At 44.7% G+C, this 26,486-nt stretch overlaps 1 protein-coding gene across 2 annotated transcripts in view; it reads left to right on the top strand.

Annotated features, from left to right (window-relative positions):
* Window positions 1-26,486, top strand: part of LRMDA (leucine rich melanocyte differentiation associated) — a 2,333,900-nt gene that overhangs the window by 1,493,539 nt on the left and 813,875 nt on the right. The window lies entirely within an intron of this gene.

Consider the following 26,486-nt stretch of genomic DNA (forward strand, 5'->3'; position numbering starts at 1 on the left):
TCACCGAGTAAAGTGTTCTGACTTTTTTCATTCTGTTAAAATATTTATTTCATCACACAGAAGTAGAAAAAAGGGTCTTTCACAGCTACTGAAATATATTTTGAAATGTTTGTAAAGTTGACTTAGTTATATAAATGTTGTGTGTTAGGAAAAACCTGATGCCAAAAGCCTTTCATTTCACATAGGCCAGACAGTTCACCTTACAGAATCCGGGAACTCTGCAGTCACAAGGAAAAGTATTTCCATTGCAAGAAGACAAACTGAATTTTTGATCTCTGTCTCTGAACACAGAGCAAATGTGACAAGAATAAGATTTAAAGGCATCTTAATTATTAATTCAGTTTCTGACTGAACAGAACATCTGTTCTTTGTCCACTGACCTGAAGGGTCCAGTGGAATCTAAAAAATATCTCAACCTCATAAAATAAAACTTGCCATTGTGGGAGGTCGAGCAGATTTTTTGAGTCCTGTTAACCCTGTGCGCTACTATATATGAAGAATCCAGGCTTCCACTAGACAAACAGTATGTTCTCTTGGTTGCCATGGTGCTCACAGCGCTCAGAACGCGAAGTCAATTGGAGGTATAGTTTTTACATTATATGCACTCTGATCTGCTTAGTACACATTCTTTGCAGCAGGTACTTTGTGATTTGCCTCGTACACATTCTTTACAGCAGGCACATTTATCCTGTGTGCTGCCTTATGCTGTCTCCAAGCTTCTACTACACAAAAGTACGTTATCTTGGCTGCCATGGCGCTCAGAGTGCGTTCTCAACGGCAGTATTGTTTTTACATTATACGCAATCTGATTTGCCTATTACACATTCTTTGCAGCAGGCACACTAACCCTGTACACTACCTTATGACTCCAAGCTTCCCCTAGACAAAAGTACGTTCTTCCTCCAGAAAGAACATAAATCAACAGTGTTATATTGACATTTTTACATTGTATGCACTTTGTGATTTGCCTAGCACATGTTCTCTGCAGCAGGCACACTAACCCTGTGCACTACCTTATTATAATTTCAAGCTTCCACTAGACAAAAGTACGTTATCTTGGCTGGCATGGCACTCACAGTGCTCAGACAGCAAACTGGATCGGCAGTATTATTTTTACATTAAATGTATTCTGATCTGCTCAGTACACGTTATTTGCAGCAGGCCTATTAACCATGTGTGCTACCCTATGATGACTCCAGGCTTCCACTTGACAAAAGTACATTTTCTCTCCATTGAGAACATAAATCGCCAGAGTTATTTTGACATTTTTACATTATATGCACTTTGTGATTTGCCTAGCACAAGTTCCTTGCAGCAGGCACATTAACCCTCTGCGCTATATTATGAGTCCAAGCTTTCACTTGACAAAAGTACGTTCTCTCTCCAGAAATAACATTAGCCTCTGCGCTACCTTATAAGGAGTCCAAACTTCACATACACAAAAGTACATTCTTTCTCCAAAAAGAACATTAATCGCCAGTTGTTTTTCTTTTTTACATTATATGCACTTTGATCTGGTTAGCACACATTCTTTACAGCACACATCCACTCTGGGACTTGTAGTTTTATTTTTATGACATGATACAACCTGGAAACCAGCCCTGAAATAGTTTTCTTAATATTGTCCAGCTCCCTAGTTCGATACATGATTCGGTCATTTAATTTATGTTTCAACTTTGCATTCTGGGACTTGTAGTTTTATTTTCATAATGTGATACAAGCTGCAAATACAAAACAGAAACCTGAGTAGATGATCTACAAAGATTTGAGTTTGTATAACTTGAGCTTTGGGTCTGTGTATTTATAAACCTAACCTTGAGGAGAGCTTATAGTCTGTACAATGGTCAATTTTTTTATAACTAATATTTCAGTTCAAGACTGACTGAGGATCATTAATATCATGTGATGTGGCTCTCCTCAAGTGTGTGAAAAATCATGGGCATTTTGTTCGACTCCCCAGACTGCAGTAAATGGACGGTGATCCAGTAAGCATGCATTCTTGGAGTACAATTATTTATACATTGCTCCGCAGGCAATGTCGCCTGTACCAACTGCCAAGTAAATATGTTTTGCACCTGGGAGTAGTTTGTGTTTTACGGACCTTGTTTAAAAAAATATTCCAGTAGGCCTACTAGCCCTTTAGTTGTACGCAGGGCCACTGGAATTATGTGGCAGAAAGGATCAAAATATGCAGCAAGGTTGACCGATTATTGAGGAGAAAAAGGCAAGTTATGCATTTACAAAGCCTATAGCGCCAACTCAAGAAAATGCAGAACTATTGCATGGCAAATGCTTGTTTTTCTCTGTGAGGGCCCTGCAGATGCACACTTATACAAGGCTACTTACTTTCACACCACTCACCTGTGCTGCATTTTCTTTTTTAATAAATCATTATCCACTATTATTTCAAACATAGACTTCAGGTGGGAGTTGCCAGACTGTAATGATGTAGAGAGATTGAGGATCTGTAAATGATGTAGACAGAATTAATGGAAACTTAATATATTTTGACTGGGATATGTAGTAAAAAGATTACATGAAAAAATTGTAATTATATATAAAATATTTATTTAGTATCTACAGGCTAAGTATGTAAGATATATCTAGAACAGATTTTGTCTCCATCATGACAATCCATTTTGGATAATTGAAAGATTATTTATACTCATTTAGAGTTATTGAAAAATCAACACTCCAAGATGGCGCCCACCCTTTTGAGTAGTTTGTTTGTAGTTTTAGTCCATTTTCTATGTTGATGTACTTTGGTATTTATGTAAATTGAATTGTGACTCCCCCATCGGAGATCAAGGCTACGGCTGAAGCGCGTTGGGAGGAACTAACTTCTACCATCTTTAATATATTTTTCAACTTTCCGAAGGTGTCTTGACGTTTCTTTGTAATTGGACAAGGAAATCTTGGATATACATTTATGGGATTCCCGATCTCATGGTCAAACCGCCACGTTTGAGACTTTTTATTTTGGGATATGTAATTGGCAACTATATATATATATATACACACACACACCACTTTTTTTAATACATATGTGTGGTTTCCCTGTGGGCAGATTGCTGCCCCCAGGAAAACCACACATTTGTAAATATATATTGATAAAGATCTCTTTCTCTTTCTCTCTCTTTCTCTCTCTGTCTCACTATATATATATATATATATATATATATATATATATATATATATATATAGTGAAAGAGAGAGAGAGAGTTAGTCTCTGTCACTTTTTTTTTCCAATACTTGTGTTTCTCTGGCGGCCGATCGGGACCCCACATGAAACTAAACGTATTAAAAAAAATGATGCCCCCATAGGTGTCGGCCCAAGGGCCGACCCGCCATTTTTTTATTGTTGTTTTTTTTATTATTATTTTTTGTTAAAAAATATTTTTTTATCCCCTGAGGGTAGCGCAATGGGCCTTACCAGGGAAACCCCTTCTTTTAAAAAAAATTATGCCCTGGGGGGGCAGCTCACTTACACGAGGGCCATCCCCCCACCCCCCGCAATCCCTGGTGCCTAGTGTTGTTTCCTGGCCATGGATCATGGCTGGGCTGCGATCCACGGGCAGGAAACGGTGCCAGGGAGGCACTGATGGAAAGTTGAGACTCTCCCCTTCCCATCGATGCCTCCCTGGCATCTGGGGAGGCCATTTTGACCTTTTTTCACCCACCAGAGTGGGGAGAGGATGCTCACCTGCTCCTCGATCCTACGGTCACAGATGCACGTTAGGGGGATTAGGGGGAAATGCGGAAGCTATTCTGCGTCTCCCGAGGGTATTTAAAAAAAAAAAACTCATCTGCTGCAAAGCACCGGAGGATTTTTTTTAAACCCTCCCTGGTGTTTTTAAAGCCCTCCCTAGTGTGGGCCAGTGGACGTGGCCCACACCAGGGAGGGTGTGCATGTGTCGGCCATTGGCTGACACACGCACCCAAGGGGTTAACGTATGCCACAAATAAGACCCTATACATTTTGCTGATTTTACGTGTCTTTAAGGACAATTGCAAAATAACTTCTTATGGTAAAAATAACCATCTTATTTTACGGAAGCCCCTTGAAATTTCTGCAAAGTGGGAATAGTCGGTAATGCTGTGTGCTGCACTTCATTTGCAAGGCTGCTCAACAGCAAACTAGTACAGGGTCCAAAATACAAGGTTACATGGTCCTACCCTCACCAGAGACCAGTGTCCTCTCTGGTCTTTGCCTCTGCTTCTTCCTTTGCCCCCTTTCCCTCTATGATTCCCTACTGTGCTGGTCCTCCCGTAACACATCTGTCCCAGCCAAAGACAGACATAAAGAGGGAACTGCTATCGGGTAGTAATGTGAATCATCCAGGATATGAGTCAAAATTGCCAATGAACGGTCTAACAAATAAATTAAGGTGCTGTTTGCATGAATCCCAAAAAGTGACCCAGCCAGCCAGAAAATTAGATTGCATTGTCAACACTATACAGCTATACATTTTTAGATGAAATTCATGTACTTGTGACTACTGTTATTTTTTTACATTTATGTGGGTGCTGACACTTTTTCATTAATTTTCGTCAGCCTTCACTCTGATACTGATCATTGCTCCGCTTACACTTTGGTTGAAACACTAGCTGCTTGCAAGTGAATGTTGATGGTCTATGGAAAACTTTGTTTGAAGAGACCTTTGTTTAAGTGAAGAATAATTTTTAAGTGCAGGATTAAGCATTTTGTCTCTTTAATGGAGGTGGCACACTTCTGGTACACAGTATAATTTGGAACATAGACTTAGCTCTAGGACTAGAGCTAGGGAGGTCAAGAAATTCTTCATACACCTTTTGACTTGAAGCTAAGATGGTGATGGGTTCTCATATTATTGTGGTTGGTTGGTTCTCATATTGTGGTTGGTTGGGTGGTTATATGAAACAATGTCATATTTTGCCTAATTTTTGGAGACTACCTTGCAAATCCCCTGACATCTCTCATTTTGGCCTCTATGACTGACCTGGGGTTTTCTCATCTGATTAGTGGGTCAATTCCTTTTACAGGACATACTGCATCTCATTCCGTTACACTCATGGGGATCTAGGCTAGTGTTTGGCCAAAACATAGTTTGCCACTAATATGTTCCATACTTTGAGGGAATTTTCCCCTAGGGAAATGGTAAATATCATAAATCAACTTTCAAGACTTGCTGCTGGCTTCCACAGATAAACCCTGCTCCTAAGTGCACTGCCCCATGACAGAGAATGCTTCCACCCAGATCTTCTGGATTTAGATCCCCCGCTGTCACTTAGTATTCAAAATGCCTCAAGGCTATGAATCAACTTGAAGAGGAGAACACAGCCTTGCACAAAGTCCCCCCAACTGTTTTCACAACACACACAGGGAACCAAAGATGAATTTGCGTGCTGTACCCAGCAAAACATGCACAGACGCTCTACACATCATGGGTCACTTGCCTTATGGATGCATGCCATTCCCTCTTAACCCACCCATATGGGAGGATAAGACCCCCACCCAGGTCAGGGAGACTGGATTAACTGTTTAAACAAGTGAGGCTAGTAGCCACTATATTTAAATTCCTGCTTAACTTTAAAGCCATACTTTGGTGTCAGCCCGTGTTACAGTGAGTGTGACAGATTGTCTAGTAGTAAAAGTAAAAAAAAAAAACTACTACAGCTTACTGGGGAAAACAGAACAGGGCTGAAAAGTGTGCTCTCAGGAGCCATGCAGAAGACTTTATGACTCAACACAGAGATTACTCCTGTCTGTCATACCCAGCCTTACAATCCTCCACCCCCCCGGCCTCAGGAGAGGTGTACATGCTTTTTTCCTCATGCACATCAGCAGCTTCTTTCATGATTAAGTCTGCTCACACGTCTTTGTGTTTGACCCCTGTGGTAAGGTTCCCATTCCAGTGTCTCCCTTTACTCCCAGGAGACCCTTCATAGTATTGTATACACTACAAGGTAGTGATATGCCGACTCTCCTCATGAGCCACAACACCAGTTTCTATGTTTCTGCTTTGCTTTCGACTCAGCAAGGGGGGAAGTTTTCATCTCTACAGTTTTCAGCATTATAAATGAAGAGCACTCAATATGCACTTTACAACCTGCCAAGTCTATTGCCGCGATCGTCCAGTGTAGCTGGCCTGTCTTTCTGGCCCCCACCTTTAGACCATAACCTCAGCAGTGGGAACTCCCGAAGATTGCGTCTGGCACAGTGCTTTAAATGAGAAAAAAAGTGCCGGTACTCACCAAATTAGGCTGCTGGTGTGGAGGCGGGGCCAGTGGGCGGGGCTAGGAACGAACATTTAATGAGATCTAGATGAATTGAAAATGTTTAAATTCTGAAAATATGACTTTGTGAATATATCATTTTACTTTTGAGACATTGGCATAATGTTTTTCCTCTCTGATATCCTTCATCTTTTAGATTATCTCTACCTTAGTGGCAGTCGTTTAACTCTCACATTATCTTTATCTTTGTGACAGTCTTGCTTCACCTTCTCGTCACCCTGCCCTCTCAGACGCATAAACATGTACACGTTCACTCTCTCTTCTGACCCGTAAACACTTCATTTTCTTTTGCTGTTTTCAATATTTCATCTTCTTCATAGCTCCTTCACACACTTACCTGCAAAATCATAATTAAAACTGGCACATATGGAACAATTGCTCTGTAGAATCCACTGAGAGGCCAAGGATTGGATGTGCATGTTGTCTGAATATCTTTGTGACCCACAGGAAGGCACAATGAGAATCTCACTCTTCCTATATCAAGTTGAAAAGCTCCTGATCTCATCACACTGGAAAGATGCGCGCCATTCACTTATTTCACTGTTCTGTCTATTAACTTCTAACCCTTTTATAAGTCTTTTTGTTCTCTTCCCTATGTCCCTTATTTTACCCCTCTTCCCTTTAAACCCATTTCTCACCTACAATTTGACCTAAGGCTGGTCCTCCTATGGAGTGGTAGCCACCTCCAGTGGATATGAATATAAGGCCCCACCATTGCCTCCATGTTAAGCCCCTCGAAGCCCTGGATATACCAGATCTGGAGGCCTTGTGTACACTGGAAGATTCAAGGCTGTATAAAATAGGGTTGCCACCTGGTTGGTTTTTCACTGGGATGGCTTCTCTGACAATAGCAGTAACCCAATTAACTATCTAAATTTTAAGCACTTATGTAATCTGCATGGTACACGTTTCCTTGCTGCACCCACAGGAACCCTCTGCTCTACTTTATGATGATACAAAACTTTTATAGATAAAACTCCATCCCTCTCTCTAGCATGCTCATTAATCACCAGCGTTATTGCGACATTTTTATTGTCCCCTGAAGATTTCTGAAGGCAAGGACTTCCCCTGGCAGGTGCTTATAACGCCATAATACATTTAAAAACAAGGATCACACCGCCCTAAAGCCTCCTAAAGCTGGCTGCTGGGGATTACAGGGGAGAAAGATGACCCTCTTTTAACCCCGTCGCGGGGCTTCTCTGTATATGCATGATCCTCTTCCTTTGATGGTGGCATGTGTGCTCACAGCTGCAGTGACCAAGAAGGAAGGGAACAGTCATTGGAAACCGCTTCCTTTGAAGGGATTCTCCTCCTACCACACTGCAGCATGTAGGATGACGTCATTAACTACTTTGAATGTAGTGGCTCCTCACGAGAAAATGGCCGCCATGAAAGCCTATGTTATAGTGGACACGCTGCGCATGCTGACATGGCCATTTCACCCAAAACCTAACATGCCCTAGTGAGTACCGGTACTCTCCTCAGTCCTGGAGAAGTTCTGGTACTCACTGTGAAAAAAAATCATAAGTGCCGATACTCAGTACCTGTGAGTACCGGCCCGTTTAAAGCACTGATCCAGCATGATGGCTGCCTGGCAATAACAACCCCCTTCCCTTTTAACACTTTCCAGAAATAAACAGTTTGTCCCTCAAGAGATGTGGGTTACAGAGAAGTGACACATTGAATTTTTCCCAGAATGCACAACCAATGCTATCAATTGCTTTTTTTCCACATTTATATTTTTTTTAATACGGTTTTACAGAAGACTTTGACATATTGCCAAAATATCTTGTTAAAGTTATACCTGCTGTTCATTTACCATTTGTAGTCGACTATTTCAATCACTGATATTCTATGTGATCTTACAGTACCCCTCTCCTACAGTTCTTCTTGTATTAAAATTGGCCTATTATGTACTACGTTACGAAAGTCTACGTTGTTTTTAACACCATGATTGTCACTCCTTTATAAGGCACCCCAAATTCTTTCCATTAGTCTCAACCTCCAAATTGAAGTCTCTCAGAACCACTATAACCTGTGGGAGATCTAAGAGCAAAGTACCCGGAGTTTGTAGCAAGCTTCATTAAAAACCCAGTGGGCCCTATACCCAGCAGTATAACCCAAATGTCAGACCAGTTTGTGTTTTCTATGACCAACAAAGTGGCAATAGTTACTCAAAGGTTTGTTTCCTGCATGCATATTATCTCCATAAGATTGATTAACAAAAGTTGAACAATATTCCTTTTAATCTGTTACCTAAGTGGTTCATATTCCACGCTATACCCATAAGTAATCTTGCCATTTTAGGTAATAGTTTATAGCCATTCCATAATGTTATATATATGTCTGCCCTTTGAACTCTTATCATTACCACAGTGCCAGAACACCTTTTGGAGGGCCACAGAGAAAGCAGAGGTTACTGGGCCCAACTGTGGGGTTTAGGTCTTTTACTCTTGCTTTCATAAGGTCTGACCTACTATGGATTCTGAGCAACTTGAACAAGTACTGATAGCATCCTCTGCTACCAAAAACTGATAGCGCGTCAGAACCTTGATAAGTAAACTTACAAGGAGACACGCCTAGGCCGATTAACCTTTTCACCACGTTCGGAGACTTCCCAGTACGAGGTATCTTTCTGGCATCTCAATATCAATATCTCAATAACCCAATCAACCTCTTAGTATCTAATCAACAAGATAATCAATAACATTTAATAGGAATCAATACTGAAATCACCATGACCTTTCTGCCATGAATAACCACACAAAATCTAGTTAAGTGTTAGGATATTTATTCCCTATTGATTACAATCTAATAGTCATCTCCGTTAATCTCATTAGCATTCAATCTCATTAGTAACTCTTCAGACACATAATTTGAACACAGTTAATCAACGCATAGAGAATATTCATTAAGCATTAATACATCATTAATGAGAAGCAGCTTAGCAAAGTCTCAGAGTGCAAGATTCAACAAAGCAAGAACTCAATCATTTGTCTATTTGCGTCAGATTTTAGTGAACACCTTAACTAACCTCGAATTAGCATCAGCATGTTGGGCCTCATGCAAAACAATTTAGCAAACACAAATTTGGAAAAAAAATAACTATGGCCTCTGCTCTTTGCAGTTGGTACCTAGAAAGAAAGGAAAACAGACAATTACAATTTTCATCAGATAGTTACCCCACCAACGAATCAGCAAACAGCGTCAGTCTTCGTCCTCAGGACATCTGTCGATTCACCATCAACAAGGATAGGACAGGGCAAAGTCTTAGTATGGCATAGCTAAAGAATAAGGCTCTTCCCTCATATGCGGGCGAAGCAAGCATCAGTAAGGACTTATATAGAGGATGGGTTAAAGTATCAGGAAGAATAAACAGCAAAGGCTCAAAGGAGCAATGGCAAAGTATGGCTTAAGGCAGAATGTCAGAATAATGGCAAAAGTGTCCCAATAATGGCTGATTTCTCCTCGGGTCATGCGGTTATATCAAAACTGTCAAACTAGCCCTTAATTACCCATTGGATAATATTTGGTGCATCATTATCTCTGTCCAATAATTCTCCACACACCTCATTAGAATTTTCCACATGCCTCATGCCGTTGATTGGCCCATGTTATTGACGTCTTCATCGGTTGGAATGTCAGGTAAGAAAAGTTTTACTTTACGCTCCAGTCAGTAGTCCCACTGTTTTCTCCTAGTCCAGACAGATGTGTACCTGTTATGAATTACACTGCTGCATTCAGCAAGAATGCCTCCTTGAGCAAGTCGGGTCCCACGAGAAAGAATTTACTACTGCCACACACACATCTCTAGCTTCTGGAAAAGTACAGTTTTGTGTCCTTCACGAAGACAGCACATTGCAGGTTAGGAAAAACACAGTTTAATATGAGACCAGGCAGCTAGGCCCAGACCCTCGCTAACTAAGGCCTAGTAATTTAGTTAACAAAACCCAAATATATGACTCTAATTATAGTAGGCTCATACAAATTCAAAACATTAGTACATAATTAGTTCATCATTAATAAGTTTCATTAGTCTTCGCATACATCGGTGGCCATTCCCCGTGGGAAGATTTCAAACGTGTACATCATTTTTCTATGTTCACACATTTTCTTTGCAGCTTCATTACACAATATATTGCAAGCTTTTCATGTTAATATTAATTTTAAAAGACACACTCCAACAGTACCCCTTTGTTACTTGGCTCTCACTGATAGTGTGGTCCATGCAGTTTAAGGCATCCCCGGTGGGGAGGTAGATACAGGGAGTGAACACAGGCTCACAGCTCAAAATACAGGCAGCAGCTGCAATAAATTATTATCCAGCCAAATATTCACTTTCATGGGAAAATAAGTATTTTATTTTAACCACTATCAACACAAAGGGAAGTACAACATTCACAAACAACTACCTCAGTCCCCTTGAGGTTAGGGCTCTAGTGTTTCTTATGCAGTTCCCCATGTCCCACTCCCTCCTCACTCTAACAAAAGTGGTTATTCCCCATTCACAATAGACAACAGCCAGGATAAGCCCCACTAGCAGTCTGACTCGCGAGAATTCTACTCTGACTCTATCTCAAATTCAAGTGTTCCAGTGCCTAAAGACTATGTAGCAGCAAATCCCCCCAGGCTGAGGCTGACTGACCCAAAATCAGTCTTACCTGCACCTTCAGGATTGGAGTGACTGGAGTTCCTGAGTGCACCCCTTCAGTGGGTGCTGGAGTGGCTTGTTCAGGTGACTTCAATGTACGCGGGCCAAATGGTCTGCACTTGTTCGCCCTCGAGTTCCTCATATCCTGTAGTGCAGCTGCAGAAACCAAAGCATTTTTGTGGGTCCTCCATGCTGAGTAAGTTATTTTGTCCTTCCCACGGCATGGTTGGGGAGAGTGGGGAGGGGGTGACTGTGGGATTTAGTGGAAAGCTTCTGACATTTATCCTCTGTAACAGTGCAGGTCCTCAGGGATCCTCACAGTGGTCTTTCTCCTCCTTTGATGATCCTGACTAGGTTATACTTCTTGCTTGGTCCCAGTGAAACCCTCTGGCATACAGGGTCACTGTCTCTCCACTGTACACGTGCTCCAACTCAATCAGCATAGCAGATTTATTCACAGCAGCCCCTCCAGACATACAGAGTCACTGACTCACCTCCGCACTCTGGCTGTTGACCACTCAGCACAGCAGTCTGTCCACGGTGGCCCCTCCTCGCATACGGTGTTGCTAGTCCCTCACTGCACATAGGCAATGACCCGTTCAGCACACTGATGATCACAGCTCAATTCAAGGTGCCTCTCCTGGCATACGGTATGGCCAGTCCCTCACTGCACATGAACAATGGCCCAGTCAGCACAGCTAGGATCACAGCTCACTTCACGGGACCCCTTCTCTGGCATACAAGGGTTGCCAACTTTTTCCTGCTAATGGGCAACAACCCAGTTGGTGCTTCAGCATTCTCATCACACCTCTCCCTCCAACGCTCACCTCTCCCTCACAGGGCACATTGATCTTGGCAAGCAGGCAGGCACTGGTGCTCCAGGCTCCAGGGCAGGTGGTCTTGAATTCCTTAGGTGATGTCCCATTATCAAGCTGGGAGACTACCAGGTCTTGGCCCCAGACGTGGTCACAGGCAGAAGTCTTGCAGAGTTTTCCTCCTCACTCAGCCTGACTAGCTGCTTCACAGTTAACAATTTTTGGCTGTCAATCTCCGTGGCCAATGCAAGACACTAACTGTGACACAAAGTCTGAGTCTTGGAGGTTTATTTTGGTGGTCTGCTTCCTTTTGAAGTGCCCACTCCTCTTCCCTCTCTTCCTCCAGAGAGCAGTCTTTCACAGAAGGAGGGACTTCAGAGTTGATGACCCCTCAACACAGACCATGTGAGTGACTACATTTCCCACCTGAGTGTCAGCCACAGTGATATGTGGATGAAAAGGTTAGCCCAGGGCCTCAGCCCTACTCTTTATGATTTTCTAATCCGCCCCATCTCCTTCCTGAGATATGTCCAGGCTCCTTCCTTGTACATTCTCTCTGAATCAGAAAACACCCTTTGAAGTGTACTGGAAAGCCTAGCTCACCCTTCTTCCTGTGTTTCACATCCAACATACAGGAATGAGGCAATACACAAACCTGTCTTGAGGGATACCTCTACCTACTCATTTGTCACCATGGAGCCCTGGGCTCCTAACATTGAACCCAGAGGCAGAAGTATACTATCTCAATCACTGTCACACAACCACCCAGCACGTGTATACAGCATACACACACTATACTACCTTATTCATGTATTGTACCTCTCACAGGCTCACATATACCCAGAACATGCATGTAACACTGCACAGTACTACACTATCCCTTTACGGTACCATTCACAGGCAAACATAGATCCAGCACATGTACACCACACACGCACTGCGCAGCACTACACACCAAACTGATATAGGCCATGGAAAGTTAAACATACAGCAGCAGAACTTTAAGTAAGTGATCCTGTAGGCCTCACTCCAGTGCACAAGCAAAAAGGATCTGTTCACTCCTACTTATCACCACACGGTATGTTGCCACCACCTCATTTGTGCTCCTTAACTCCTGGTAAAGGCAGTAGCCTTTCACCACTATGAAGTTAGCTCCCCTCCCGGTCCAACAAGACCGCAACCCAAAAGACAGGCCTATGTCATGGCACAAACACATGATCCGCGTTTTCCTTTGGCAACAAAAATCAGCATAAGTGATCCAGACATCAGTGTAGTTTGGGCACTCAAGGCATGGGTGCATGTCCATTACCAGGTGGAGGACTATTCCATCCCAACACACAGTATTCCCACAGAATAATCATGTACCTCCAAAATTAAATCTGAATAAACTAACTACCCCTCACAAATACACAGTCGTACTGTGAGCTCAGAACCCCAGTGCACTGTGTGACTTTTGCCCCAGCATTATAAACTTAACTGATTTAATGTGATAATGCAGGTTGTATCTGACACATAGTCAGGGGTTCTTAGTCCAGCGGTTATAAGAGCTATGACATTTTTTCCTAACTTCCACCTTCTGATCTCTGACCCACATTTTGTTACATGATGTTAACTGGTCCAACAAGGATATGAACAAAAATCATTTGACTATATAGTTCAAGTCTCTCGGAACAGTACCATATTGGTGTATGTAACTTTCCCAATGCAATGTAAACAGCATCTCGAGGTTAAGGGCATGCCATTACTTTAGACAGGGAAGTCTTCCACACATACGCACCCGTTAGGTTTAAAATGAATCTGATGAGTTTGTCTTTCAATTGAATCTTCATCGAATGTTGTAGGCAGGGGCTTAGCTTGGTCAGTAAGACTGGGGTGGTGTGAGCTTCGGATTTTTCAGGCTGTTGTATAATGTTTAAATACAATATATGATAAGCAGGGTGCAAGGCAGGGGCCTACGTGGCACTGAAAAGAGAGGTCTGCAGATTGACAGGGGTACTAAGTGAGGGAAAACACAATATTTTGTAAAATTATGAATATTTTTGATGACTTTAAAAACTGAGAGGCAGAGAGTGTGTGTGTTTTTATTGTCTGAAAGTATGGAAAAAATCCTGGTGAAATCTAGCAGACATCTTACCATACCTGACTGGAAGCATTTGTACCCAACTATTTATCAGAAAATTCATTTATTACGGGGGCATAGCACCCCACTCACTCCCCCGCTCTGAAGCTATGCTCCTGGTTGTAGGAGTTTGTATTCTTCTTATCTGTGCACATCATTCATATCAGTCATGGCCGATGTTGATAGTAAACAAGTATCAATGTTTTCCTCTGTGATATATGAATCTGAATCCTTTGGTATTGGGCGTTTGTGTTCATGTGTGGCTCCATTTCTTGTATCACCAGTTCAGTCATAATCCCTACAGCTTCATCATGCTTTCCACATTTGATTCCAGCCTGGTGTCATCTTTGGTGCACTGACATCCCACAGGCCATTCCTTTCAATCAATCTGTAGATTTGTAGAGTGCTGCCTGTCACCCATGAGGGTATCGAGGCGCTGACAGGGGTCCAGCTGATAAGCCAAATAGTCAGGTCTTAAAGGACTTTCGGAACTCTGGAAGAGATGGGGAGGTCCGTAGATGAAAGGGTAAATCAGTCTGTCTTCACTGCTTGGTAGTAAAACGAGGGCCTTCCATATTGGCTACGTCAGATGTGGTGGTGAGAGTTAGAGAAAAGGATGTGGAGCGGAGGTGTCTGGTGGGCTAATGGAAGTTCAGGCCGTGGTTCAAGTGGGCAAATCCACAGTTGTGTAGGGCCTTGTATACATAAGTCAGGAGCTTTAAGTGGCATCCTTTCTGTACAGAGAGCCCGCAGAGTTTCCTGTGGTAGGGGAGTGACATGGGTTCATCTAGGGAGATCTAGGACGTGTCTGGCTGCAGTGTTCTGTATGGTCTGTAGTCGTTGGAGGAGGTGCGGTGCAATCACAGTATTGCCGTAGTCTAGTCGGCTGGAAATGAGGGTCTGGGTGATGGTGCATCTGGAGCTTTGTGGCAAACATTTGAATAGCTTATGAAGCATGCGGAGGAGAAGGAGTCGACCTGAGTCGTCCTGAGCCACGGTTAGCTTGTTGTCCAGAATGAAGCCTAGGTTCCTACCATAGTCAGCAGGGTAGGAAAATGTAGTTGTTAGGCCACCAGGATGCGTCCCATGTGGAAATTTTGTATCCCAAAATTAGTACCTCTGTCTTTTCTGTGTTGAGCTTCAGAAAATTGCCCTTCATCCATTAATGACGTCTGTCATGCAGTTGTGGAAGTTGGTCTTGGTGGTGTCTTTGGAAAGGGAGAGGATACGTTGTGTGTCATCAGCATAGAATGTGATGTTGAGTCTGTGCGTTTTGGCGATGCCAGCCAGAGATGTCATATAAATGCTGAAGTGAGTGGGGCTTAGCGAGGATCAGTGGGATACTCCACAGTTGATTTCCTTGGGTTTGGAGGAGAACGGGGGGGGGAAGCAGACTTTCTGCATCCTTGCATTGAGGAAAGAGACAATCCATCTGAGGGTGGCTCCTTGGGTTCCAATGTTGTGCAGCCCTGTGATTAGGGTGTGGTGGCTGTCCATATCGAAGACTGACGAGAGGTCTAGGAGGATAAGAATCGAAGTCTCTCTCTTCAGTCGAGTTGACTTGAATGTCATTGGTAGCTGCGATTAGGACTGCCTCGGTGCAGGTGGTAAGTATGTGCTGATTCTGGCTTCACATAGGTTGAAGATGTGATGAGGCATGGGTCAGTTGGGGCCCCCTTAGTGAAGTGAGTTTGTGATGGAGGCTGTGCCCTATGGGACGAGCTGGCCCCATTCAGTTGTTCGGATGTCTCTGGTGGTAGCTGGGTCAGAATTTGGTGGCCTTGGGCTGGGGTTTGAAGTTTCTGTAGATGTTGGCAATGTTGTTGTGGTAGACGTTTTCAAGGTTGGTACAGAGTTCCTGTGTGGGAGTAATGTTCTTTGTTACAGCTGGGGGGTTGGACGATTCTTTGACGTTGTTGAAGAGTTCTTTGCTGTTATTGGAGCTTAATTCGCTGTGTGAAGCTAAGGCCTTTTTCTTTGATTCTCTCAACTGTCTGTTGTAGAGGTTGAGGGCTGTCTTCAAGGTTATCTTCTCAGTTGTGTCATTGCTGGCGCACCATCTCCTTTCTGTTTGTTTACAGTGTTGTTTAACAGTTCCTAGGTTTTCAGTGTACCAGCTAGCCTGACAAGAAATATTGCTGCTGGTGCAGTTGATGACCCACTTGTTGAGGTTTCTGGTGTTCTGGTCAATGTTTTTGGAGAAGATGGGTTGGGTGGTGTTGAGGGCATTGATCCATGTGTCCTTTGAGGCTGGGCTCCAGCTGCGGTAGGTGGCATTGGGCAGACTGTGGGTAGCGGTCCATGAGCCAGTGATGTTGAAATGGACTATAGAGTGGTCAGTCCAGGTGAATTCCATGGTATAGTTATGCCTGATGTGGTTTCTGGAGATGAAGATGTGGTCTAGAGTGTGGCTTGTGGTGTGCATTAGGTATTGGACGAGTTGGGCGAGTCCAATGCTGCTCATGCAGTCAAGGAGACTGGTAGTGTTGATGTCATTGTGGTCTTCGAGATGGAAGTTGAGGTTGCCAAGGAAAATGTAGATGCCGGAGTCTATAGCAAGGGGGGCAGTGCAGTCTGCGATAAAGTTGGAAAAAGTGTGGATGTGGTCTTGGGGGGCAGTAGGCTAATGTGCTCCTGATGGTGGTTTTGCTGACTGTTTAGAGTTGGGAGTTGAGGTGTTGCTTGGCTTGGGTGATGTAGTTATTTTTGGTGGTGCATTGGATGGATTCCTTGTGTATGATGGCAATCCCCCCTGCCAAGCTTGTTGATGTGGTCGTGGCGGGTGATATTGTATCCTTCGGTTATTGCGGTGGTTATATTGGGTGCATAAGTGGTGTTGAGACAGGTCTCAGTGAGGAAGCGGATGTTAGGTGTGAGGGTGGAGATGAGGTCCTAAATCTTGTGGTGTGTTTGCATGAGTATGTGTTGAGAAGGACGCATACGAGTTAGTGTTTTTGCTCAGGTGTTGTCTGTGGCGTGTTTGGGTTGAGGCTTGTGGGTGGGCTGGTGTGTCTGCTGTGGCAGATGAAATGGCAGTGGGTGCAGGTGAAAGATCCTACTGTGGAGCTTGAATCGATGCAGTGGCAGTGTTTGTTGCAGCGTCCGGGGTCAAGGGTGTAGATCTCAGCGATGGTGAATCTTCTGGGACTGAAAGGCCAGGGGTTGTGTCACTGGGCATGGTTCAGGTGCAGACGGCACAGACGAGCTTGATCTTTGGCATGCCAGTCACTGTGTGATTGCGCTGTGGCGTGCATGAAATTGGTCCTCAGGTGGGTGGGGCATTTGTTGGCTGGAGGAACAGTGAGTAGGAAAACTCAGGCAGGAAAACTTGGGCAGTGGTGGTGTCACTGGATCTGGCTGGAACAAACAAGAACTGGAGGTCACAGGCAAGTGGCAGGTTAGGTGTCCAGGTCCTACTGATACAGTCTGCATTATGTAGGCCCTCGGGTGGGTGCGCTTCTGTTGTTGGGAACCATGGTGAGTGGGAAAACCCAGGCAGGAAATCCCAGGGAGATGCAGTGCCACTGGACCAGGCTAGAACAAGCAGGAACTGGAGGTCACAGGCAAGTGGCAAGCTAGATGTCCAGGTGCCTTCCTATGATTCTTATGGTGTTGAAAAATGCATGATTTTCTTTCAGCAAAAATTTAAAGTATAGTGGGAAAGAGCATCATATTTTGTATTCCGTGTTCCCTAAGGGCTCTTCAGACCTTTTCAAATTTTTTCGCTGATTCTGGATAGACTATGTAAAGTCTGCAAATAGCGGTAGCATGGAGTTCTCATACTGAATCTGGCATTGTTTCTTGACGGCCTATGGTATTGCACCTCCATCATGAGAATTGAGGATGCAAGCAATTATAGCTCTGGGGAGTTGCATCACATCTTGGTGATGGTGCTGGTACACTATGCACCTTTGCATGGAGAAGGAATGTCGCAAAGTGCTAACCTTGTAGTCTGCATCCAACAGGAATGATGAATGTTTCCACACATCTCCATATGCATAGTCAAGAATACCCAGTGGCCACATAGGGTTAATTGTAAACACGAGTTGGGGAAAGGAGATAATATAGAACATAGAAATACTGGATAACCACTCTGAATCAGCACTCTGCTTGGAACTGATGTCTTTGTACTGGAAATCTAAAGACATGGTTGATATCTTTTATACTTACACATTATTTGAACCATCTGTCACTTGATAGAAATTATATACCTTTAGAATGTCTCTGCATCTCAGATGCTGAGTTTTAGTGGTAATGCTGCTATTTATTAAACTACAAAAAAGCTAATTATCTGCATAACTAACGTTTTACGAACCTTTGATGTAACTCCTCCTCTCTTTGATGGCAAGGTAACTAACTATCTTCTGAATACACACGCTTTGGTATGGATTTACATTTGAAGTTGTCTTTTCATCAACTGAATCATAGTAAACATTCATTAGAATTGTACAGCTCACTATGAAACCTCGTAACCACTTCCCTAACACCCGTCATTACCTTAACTGTAATGTGAGCATTGTGAATATATCAATAGTCTTCAAAGGTGAAAATAATCTATTCAATTTTTCACATAGATAGGATTCAAAAACGTATAAAAATATCTTCCTCTCTAATACCTTATTATTAAGTTAATTTCAAAACATGACGTAAACCCACGGATTACTTCTCTATATGCAATGTCAATATCAAATGCACTTTCAGTCTTCAAGACTTCCACTGGCTCTGATCTTAAGTCCCTTACTTCAGCAACAATGACAGAACGCCTCCCCAATTGGGGATGTGCGGCGTTTAAGACCCGGGGTCCACTGCGGGCTGGCCCCGTAGGCCGACCCAGCGTTGCTGGCCAGGGGACTTCTGCCTGCCCATCTCGTGAGAGGGGCAGAGCAGAAGCAGTTCAAGGAAAAGAGAAATCCGGGGGCGCACAGGAGGCACGTCACATCCAGCCCACGCTGCATCCCTGTGGGGGTATTTAAGTCCCCGCGAGTAGGCTTCAGCCTTGCTGGTGGTTGCGGTGTGGGCGGCTGGGCGCAGACCGTTGTGTTCTTGGCGCCCTCGTCTTCTCTTCTATTCCAGAGGATTCCTGGACATTGGAGCGCATGCAGGATTATGGGCAGGATTGCGAGCAGCCCCCATCCGGCGCCCGTGTCGCCACGCGCGGTTTATGCCTGCAACATGACCGCGAGCCGCATTAATTTCATTTTTAATCAGTCACCCTTCCCCCCCTCTTCCCCACTGGGCCCTCTCAGGCCTACTGGCAGGAGGGTTTCCTTTATTGTTCTCACGCTTGCCGCTAGCCTGCCTTCCTTGACCTGACCGGGCAGCGCAGGTCATTCACCCACTGTTGGCCTCAGCGTGGGCCCAGGAATGTTCGCTGGAAATTGGTAAGTGTGGGAATTGGGGGCAAGTTTTAAAATGGCTAACCTTTATTGTGGTTTAATTTAATTCTGTGTTGGCCCTTTGTATACAGTGTAATTTTGAACAAGGGCAGTGCCTGGCCTAGTGGTTAGCTGATTAATTTAACACTGCTAGCAATTGGAGTTAACATTGCTTTACACTGCGTATACTTGGGTTCAAACCGCACCTGGGAAAAACTTAAAAAAATAAATAAAGAATTTCAATATAGAAACAAAATCGTTTTGAAGCTGTTTACTGTAATTGCTTATTGGAAGTGTGTCCCTCATCTGAGCCTGGTCATGGCGTCAGGCAAAGGTAGAGTGGGGAAGAGGAAAGGTAAGGATCCTGAATTATCGCATTTATTGAGGCTAGTCCTGGCAAAGTTAGGGGACGCAGGGATGAGAGTTCAGATTTCAGAATCAGACAAGGATGAGGAGGCTGGGGACCGTCCTGGGCCCTCCCATGTCCCTCACTGCGCCACCTTCCACCCAGTCAAACGCAGGGCTCAGAAATGGGCCCCACTTACCTCCAGGGACTCTGCGCAGCAGCCCAATGTAGGTACCCCTGAAGTGTTGCCACCTGTTGCAGCATCATTGGCGGCGCTTGCGCCGACTTCACATTCAGGATCCAGTAACCCCTTTCCAGCTACCCCTATCTTAGCAGCATCTCAGGCAGAGGCCAGAGTTACACCGACAGCAGAGCCCCTTGGTCTCACAGCGATATTGGGGAATATATGGCAGGCGATAGCAGCGTTGGCAGCAAACGCTCCTGGGGCTGGTTCCGGGTCGCTTTCTTCTCTGCAGGTAGGGCTCACCACACCCCCAGTTCAATTGTCCTGTCCACCTCAGGGGCAATGGCAAGCGCCCCCAGTGCAACAAGTTCTTCCATCTGTCACTCAAAGTCAGGGTTTAACACCCCTTCCAGTAACGGTTACTTCTCAGGAGCAAGATGCAACAACACAAGTTTTATTGTGAGCTACCCAGCTACTGAGTTCGGTAGAGGCACTTTCTGCCCCAGTATTACCCACTGCCCCTGCGGACACGGTAACGAATGCACTGGCGGAGCTGGAACGGCAGATCAATGCCATGGCGGTGTTACGTCTTCCAGGGGCCGCAGGAGAGGGTAACAAAGATATAAGTTAGAGTTGCACCTCACCTTTGGGTCCGAAGTCGCCCGCTGCATCGGAAGCGGCAACAGGTAAGGCCACTGAAACCAATGCAAGCGCAACAGGGAGTGCATGTTTGGCAGGAGTCAGGGGGCAAGATACATTATCATCACGGCAGGGGAAATTGGCGTCCCATGTCCCTTCAGATGTGAAAGACAGGATCTGGAAAGGGGAATTTGTAGATATTTTTGCGCTCATTAGGGCAAAGAGGAGGGAAGTAGACCAGAAGGATAAGGAGACTAAGGGTTCCACTTCAAATGACAAAAAACCTAAGGTGGAAGAGAGTATTACGAATTGGCTGTTTGGTTTTAATGTGTACATGACCGTTCTCATGGAAAAAAAGCCATAATTGGCACCATCACTGATATTCTACTCCAATAAGATATTGAAAGCGCATCAGCTTAATGGGGGTAACGATTGGTTGGAGTATGATAGAGACTTCAGATGGGTGAAAGTTGAGGACCCAGATATAGGCTGGGATCAGAATGAAGTAAATGTTTGGTTGATCTGCGTGAACAACAAAGTAACAGGGAAGCAGCCGTTTCGGCACCCTCAGTTGAGTTACAAAAAAGGCTCCTGCTGGTTATTCAACAGGAAGGTGTGCTCTCTCCAAGCGGGGAATTGTAAATTCAAGCATAATTGCTCCTTCTGCGGGCTTGCATCCCACCCAGAGTTCAAATGCAATAAGAAGCCCAAAGAGAAGGGTAAAGTAGGGAGTAAGCCTTCAAATTAAAGTTGAGTTGCCCACGCCAGTACTGATTTCAGGAATCCTTCCTTGGTTACAGTCATACCCCCCAAAAGACTTAGCAGAGCGATTGTTCACAGGTTTTTCTTCTGGTTTCTGGATCCCGGCCCTCGTTGTAGCCCCATTTCAGTAATATATTGTCAGCCCGGAGGCATCCCAAGGTAGTGGTGAAGAAAGGCGAGAAGGAGAGGTTGTTGGGATGAAGAGCGAGTCCTTTCCATCCCACACCCACCCGGGCGAATTTGTGTGCTCCCCCTTGGGAGTAGTCCCCAAGAAGGAGACGGGACAGTTCAAGTTGATCCATAACCTTTCGGCCCCCCATGGTTCTTCTGTCAACGAAGCCATCAACCCTCAGCTATGTTCGGTTCGTAATGCAACTGTTGATCATGCTCTGGAGATGTTGCACAGACTGGGCAGGGGGTCACTCTTAGCAAAAACAGACATAGAACCTGCTTTCCGTCTTTTGCCTGTACACCCTGATGATTATCATTTATTGGGCTTCCAATTTGTGGGGTCATATTAATATGATAGGTGTATGCCCATGGGCTGTTGTGTGTCCTGTACCTATTTTGAGCAGTTCATCTCGATGCTGCAGTGGATTTTCACTATGTGCACAGGCCATAAGGGCATCATTCATTACCTTGACGATTTCTTGGTCGTGGGTCCTTCCAGTTCTGGGAAGTGCCGGTGGGCCTTGTGCGCATTAATGACTTAGTTTGAGGAATTTGGTGTTTCCCTTTCTCCAGAAACAAACGCGGGCCCTGCGACCTGCCTGACTTTTCCCAGCAGTGAGATAGACACAGTAGCTGGCGAGTGTCACCTTCCGATAGATAAGATAGAGACACTTAGACAATCTAGTGACACAGTTTCATCACAGAAAAAAGTCACACTGCACCACCTTCTGGTTTTGGTGGGTCAACCCAACTTTGCCTTGAGAATCATCCCCATGGCTTGCCCTTTCTCTCGGTCCATAGCTAGGGCAATGCCTGGTTTGAAAGGAGAAACATCACTACACAAGGCTTTCCGCTGAGGTAAAGGATGATCTACACATTTGGGCATCCTTTCTGGCACATTTTAATGGAGCCGAGTGTACAGTGAGACTTTGGGTCTGTTCACCGATGCTGCTGGAAGCGTAGGGTTTGGGGCAATATTGGGCCCAACTAGTGCAGGTAGGGACTGGCCAACCCAGTGGCATGCCCAGGGCATTACAAAGAATGTGGCCTTTTTGGAGTTGTTCCCCATTGTTGTTGCAGTCACCGTATGGGCCCTCGTTTTCAAAGATAGATAAGTAATCTTCTGGTCCGACAACATGGCAGTAGTCGAGGCTATCAATAGGCAAGGAGCTTCTTGCAGGTTCGTCGTTAGGTTGTTGAAACATTTGGTTTTACTGTGCGTGAAGTTCAACATTACATTCCGGGTAAGACATGTCCCCGGCATTCATAACCATGCAGCTGATGCTTTGTCTCGGACATTGATGCAGGATTTTTGGAGATACCATCAGCAAGGGGCAGAGAAGATGATGGAGTTCCCAGCATAGCAGTGGCAGATTGGAGTCCCGCCCTCTCAGAACTAGTGGCAGCATATTTAGCGAGTCGGACTAGGAGAGCATATTAAAAGTCATTTCAGGAGTATAGAGCATTCTTGCACTCTATTCAAGTACCTAGATGGTTTTCAACTGAGGCCATTTGTCTCTTTGCATGGAACCTTTGGGAGTTAGACAAACCGGTATCCTGTGCTAGGGCTCACTTTGTTGCTATCCGTTTTTTCGCAAGATTACAGGGCAATTAAACTCCTTTTTCATTAAAAGAGCACTGGCTGGGTGGGCCCTTGGAAGGACAGCAGACACCCCCTTTCACTCCCTGTTTTAGGTACCCTCTTGTCCAGCCCTGAGAAAGTCTGTAGTTCTTCATTTGAAGTGTCACTATTCGCAGCAGCATTCACAATAGCCTTTTATTGTGCATTCCGGGTGGGCGAGTTATTGGGCTCATCGGGGAGCTGCAGTTCGCTGATGTACACATTGCTTCAGGGTGGCTAATGATTTGGTTGCATAGGTCCAAAACCGACCAGGAGGGGAACGGGTCCGCCATTAAGCTAAAGGCCGTGCCGGGATCCTCCTTATGTCCACTTGATCACTTGGGGTCATACCTAGCGGTCCGCCCAGCCACTGGTGCCCCATCATCATTCCTTCACAAAGGCGGTGAATGCTTGTCTCAATATCAATTTTCAGCAGTGATGACTGCCGCTTTAGAGGCAGCTGGGGTGGACCCGTTGGGCTATTCGCCGCATACCTTTCGCGTGATGGCTGAGGCTGCCATGTCCTCGGAAGAAGTAAAAACGATTGGCCGATGGTCCTCCAGTTGCTTTAGGCGGTACATTCGTTCGGATTTGAAGTAATACATATTACATGTGTTGTGTTTAAGCTTCATGCCTTTACTTCATTCACTCTGTTTTCTTCTGTTTCAGTAGCATGGTGCCACACGTGGTGTGGGTGCTCGGGCACTCTATCTGGGGAGCGGCCTTCAGGTTGCAACTGCTCCGTAGGCCTAAGCCAGAGTCAGTTCACGACATGTCCTTCGGGTGGTGTGGGATTGGCAGGCTGAGAGTTACTCAGAGTTACTCATAAGAATGGAGAGAGGGTGCGAGGGACTGCAGTTCCCGGACCACATTGTGTTACATATTGGAGGGAATTACCTGGTCTGACTTGGGTGTAAGGCACTCAGGGAAGCAATCTTAGCAGAAATATTTCAACTGTCCAAAGAATTTCCAAACACTGCCATTGCATGGTCGCACATGGTACCCCAGCATAACTGGGGGCACAAGATAAAATCAAAGACCATCAATGTGTCTGTGAGGCATCTTAATTCAGAACTGGCAAGTTTGTCCCGGGGACAAGGGCGCTTGTGGAATATCCCTCATAAAATGCTCAAAGGAACAGACATGTTCTATAAGGATGGGGTGCATTTATGGAATGTGGGCACAGATCATTTAATCGAGGAGATGTGGGCCTTTGCTCACTGTTTTTTCAGAGGTGGGGAGGGCGAAGGAACTCTGGACCCCTGGTTGCCTTTTTGGCGTTACAAGAGATACTAAATGCACCCTAAGCAACTGAAGGGTACCCAAAGAAGGGTACTAGGCATGGGGCTCCCGCTCCGACCACCCCTTGCACCCCCACGGCAGATTGGTGTTTGGGGGGTGGGGGCACGTAACCTGGAGCATGAGGACAAGGTACGGTGAGGTGTTGGAACCGCTGCTTCCCAGGGATACAGGTAAGGTACGGTTCACCGGTCTGGTTCAACGGTGGGTTCGAGATGTGGCTGGATCCTTGGTTGGTTGTCAAAAATTGAGTCATGAATTTGATTTACAGGTTATGCGTTTTCCTTTTTTACGAGTTATTATATGGTTTAATTAATCTTGCACAGTGTATATTAAATCAGTGTAATCTTTTAATAAATTCTCCCAATGCCAAAGACAATCAGACTTTGTTGGTTTACGTTTGGCAGGTGTTGGGGCAGGGGCCTACTGGGGGCATCCGGGTCCTAAGAATCACAATTGACTAGCAAGGACAGTGTGAATTGCAAGAAACCTTATACCCAGTGATTTTAGGATTCCCATTCTCTTTTCCAACAATGTGAGAATTCAGCAGACTTATAGGAAAAGTAGTTAGCATTTGGGTGCTGATACGTAGTGCCTTATCCAGAGACACAAAGTTTTTCATCGAGTGGTGCCAGCGTTTCATGTTGACTGCCTGTCTTTCCTTTTCCGGAAAATGCAGTACAAGCGAGTCATAATATTGTGTACACAGGCCTGCAAAGCTCTCGAAAGTAAGCCACAGATCATGACAAGCGGTTAGACAGTCTGTTAAGTTTAAGAATCTTTGTTATATGTTCCCCTGCAAATAATTATGTGCTCTGACCTCCTGATACACCTTCCATATGGATATTATTTATTCTTCATCTTCTTTCTTTCATTTATTATTAACAGTAACAGCATGTAAACACTGCACTGATACAATCACAGGACATTTATGCCAATTCCAACATTAACCACACACCCCCACCCTCACTCCATCCACCCTTTCATGCTACAATCACAGATACAGCGCCTATTTCCCAAGTGCCAGAATCTATGCCCCCAGGTCCCACGTGCCCCAAATCTTTTTAAATTTCTTCTCACAGCCCCTCCCTATAGAGACCTCATGTTCCATGATGACATTGATTCATCCCTTCCTTCCACTGCTGGGAAGACAGGGCCATCTTGGTTCCCCACTTCTGGGCAATATCTCTTTTTGACCACTAGGAATCCCAAGTTAACAGTATTTTTTTTATATTTGTTGAGATCGGAGGGTGGCCATATACCCAGGAAGACCTGCCCCAGAGGGTGGCCATACACCCAGGAGGGCCAGCCCTGGTGTACATTTTAGAGTACCTCCCACCACACCTTCTAGCGATCCTACCACTCGTTCCCAGAAATTGTGGATACTTGGGTAGTGCCACCGTGTGTGAATACATGTGCCTTTCACCCCACAGTGTCGAAGGCAGGGAGCATCTTCTGTTTGTTTTCCCAATCTTGTATAGTAGTGATCTAGTATAGTAGGCCACTTGTAAGAGTTTTATTTGAATAAGTCTATAGCTAGCCTTTTTTGCTCTTCCGACTGGAAAGCTCAAGGCATTCCACCAGTCCTCTTCCCCTATTTCTCCAATGTCTTGCACGTGTCGGTCTTTGAGGTGTGTTAAGGCCCCCTAGGAATTCCGCATCAGTCAGTTCAATTTTTTAGAGAGATCAGTTCACATTTAATCCATCCATCTAGAAGTCTGTCTCTATTGGGGATTCTTCTTGGGTCTCCTCATCATTAGGTGATACTGTGTATAAGTGCATGTCTTAATTTCTCTGTACTTTAGCCATTGTGTAGAAAGCATTTGATACTCCGCTAGCAGATAGGCAAAGGGGACTACATCATTGGCATCCCATACATCTACCAACATGGTTATGCCTATCCTGTCCCAACCCTGCAGAGCAGCCACCTTTCATTTCCATGTGCCTTCCCAGAGTGTGGTTAGGATTGTATTCTTGTTTTATCTTTTAATTGTCTCAAGTTTCTTTCTTCTTTCTTTACTTTGTTCAACTATTACATATTTAACTATGCCTTCCCACCAATCTCCTTCAGCGCGACATTTGCTCTCTGCCTGTTACTGAATAGAATGAAGTACAAGGATTCTACCTCAGGGCTATTGTTCCTCTTTCTGCAAGAGTCTTTTGGACTGATTTGGCAAGAAGTTTGATTTGGTGCTTCCTGAACATATATCAACTCTCCGACTAACTGA

The sequence above is a fragment of the Pleurodeles waltl genome, chromosome 6, assembly GCF_031143425.1.
Source record: "Pleurodeles waltl isolate 20211129_DDA chromosome 6, aPleWal1.hap1.20221129, whole genome shotgun sequence".
Classification (NCBI taxonomy): Eukaryota; Metazoa; Chordata; class Amphibia; order Caudata; family Salamandridae; genus Pleurodeles; species Pleurodeles waltl.